Genomic DNA, 2,414 nt, shown 5'->3' with positions numbered 1-2,414 from the left:
CATATTTCATACCATCTATCACAACTAAGTAATTTACAAAAATGCATATTCATTGTTTCCACCTAATACTTGTTTTTCCAGGTATTTGTAAAAATGGTGGTGGTTGCGAAACTTGTTGAGTAGTTGCGATCTTCAAATATTAAAATGTACAGTAGTATGGTTGTTAAATAAGTCTTATGTAATGGAGATAATGAAGAAAACACCACATTAAAATGTGAACCACAAAAGAAAATTACCAGCAAAATGATAAGTCAAAAGATAATATATCTCACCTTTAAATTGTGCTTAAATCAGTACAAGTGCAATATGTGTTGATATACTTGTGAGGCAATCTCCATTAACTAATGCCACCTTCCTCCAATTACAAATGGCCGCCCTGACATCGCAAGCTTCCGTGTTTGTAGCGTGGCAGCGTAAATTGTGAATTAAATGCCGAAAAGGTTCACATGGAACAGGCGGCTCGTGGCATGTTCAGGCCGATTCCTACGCTCTATGTTCACGTAAAACAGACAACACCAAGCACATTCATATCAACTCCTGCACTCGAACTCCACACTCTGAATGCCAGATATTAAATCTGCTCTGCATGCCTGTTTCCAAAAGCCATAAATCAGCACTTGGGGAAGAAAGACATTTCACAGGCTTGTTGTGTGTAAAAGGCTGCTTTATTGGAAACAGGTGCACTCACATTCCTTTATACCCTGGGCCTTCTGCCTCACAAAACTAAAGCCTCACTAGACATCAAGTTTCCTACCACCTCTCTCCCCTCACCCCTACCCCTCCCACAACCCTCCCCTTACATTAGATCGCATGACGCATTAACCTTCCGACTGTAACTGTCCTTGTCATAATCCAAACGTCCCCGTTACTGGTCTCCTAAAGTCCAACTATCTGTCCTAATTGTCCTGCTGTCCTCCACTCCCTTTCCACCTGCCAGTATGTTGTCAGCCCTGCCGTCCTTCCCTGTTGTCATGTTCCTGTGATCTGCCCCAATCCCCGCCACCAGGAGAAGGCGCACTCCCGACTTTTCCTGCCCCCCCCAAACCTCCCGAAAGAGAGACTTCAACATCTCTTTCAGCTGTAGCAGGTAGAGCTCCATGCCCATGAAGGACAGGTGCACACAGTCATCCCAAAAAAACTTCTTGTCCTCAAATTTCAGATCACCATGCTCTAGAAAAGTGAAACCGTGCGTGGTACAAAACACCCGCATCTCCTTATTTATTTTTCTCCTGGCTTTTTCTATGGCCCCTGGCTTCCGGGCACCTCTCCAGACCCTACGAGGTATAAACGCCGTCCATACCAAGTGGCAACCGTGCCATAATCTCTTTATCTCCAACAAGTTACCCTTCATGTCCTTGATAACGTCCAGGCCCATCCTATGCACTAAGTCGTTCTCTCCTAAATGCAGTAGCAAAACATCGGGGCAGAACCCTCGGCCCCTCAAGTCCCTCAACAACTGTCCCCACTGCATTCCCCCTTTCCCTGACCACGTCACATTATATCTGTCCCTGTCAAACCCTAAATTGTCTCCTATTGGTATGGCCCGCGCTTGACGTTGCGCCCACTTCACAAATGAGTGTCCAACGACCCATACCTGCAGAGACTGTACAGCGGGGCCCGGCACAGAACCTGTGATAAAAAGAAAATGATGTCACTGTAAAGCAGGCAAGCCTGGCCCCCCTTTCCTCACATAACGCCTATACGCGACAGACTTCCACCTCCCCAAAGCCATGATCCGATTTTCCGCCCACCCCCTACATGCCGCCTCCGTCGCCATGCCAGTTTGAAAGGAATGAGTACCAAAATGCAACTCATTCTGACCAATACTGCGTAAGACCGACCTCAACACAGCCAATAACTGATGAGGGGACACCCGCTCACCTGACCGATGCCGAAAGACTCCTTGCCCTTTTTCCCAGAACACCTGTTTCAAAACACCCGCCCATCGCAAAGGACACACGGCAACGTCCGGGTAAGCCGCCAGAACCACCTGCGTCCCAAACCCTCGTTGGTCCGTTTTAGAAGTCCCGAGGCGCACCACCAAATGACCTTGCCCGAGCACCATGTCGTCCCACGTCACTTTCCTGTGCCCCCTTGTTCCCAAAAGTTCAGATACCCGGAAAGCTCCAAAAAACATCCAGGACATCAGCGTAGTAAAGAGCAGATGTTCAAACCCATCATAGCAAATACTCCCCAGGGCCTGTGTCACGTCCTTCAGTAAATCCAGCGTCAAAGGTTGCCTCGTTGACCCTTGTCTCCTGTCCTCCCTTTCCCAACCTTCCAAAATACGTTGCCCTAACTCACCCGCCGACGGGGGATAACCCCAAAGCAATTTGCCCATGAATGCGATGCCTGCCAATTTCCCAGAAATGGTAACTCTAGACTGCCGTCTCGCCACCAACCCCATGATATAC

This window comes from Pleurodeles waltl, chromosome 7 (genome assembly GCF_031143425.1).
Source record: "Pleurodeles waltl isolate 20211129_DDA chromosome 7, aPleWal1.hap1.20221129, whole genome shotgun sequence".
Classification (NCBI taxonomy): Eukaryota; Metazoa; Chordata; class Amphibia; order Caudata; family Salamandridae; genus Pleurodeles; species Pleurodeles waltl.
The sequence above is the reverse complement of the archived record's forward strand: the minus strand, read 5'-3'. Positions refer to the sequence as shown.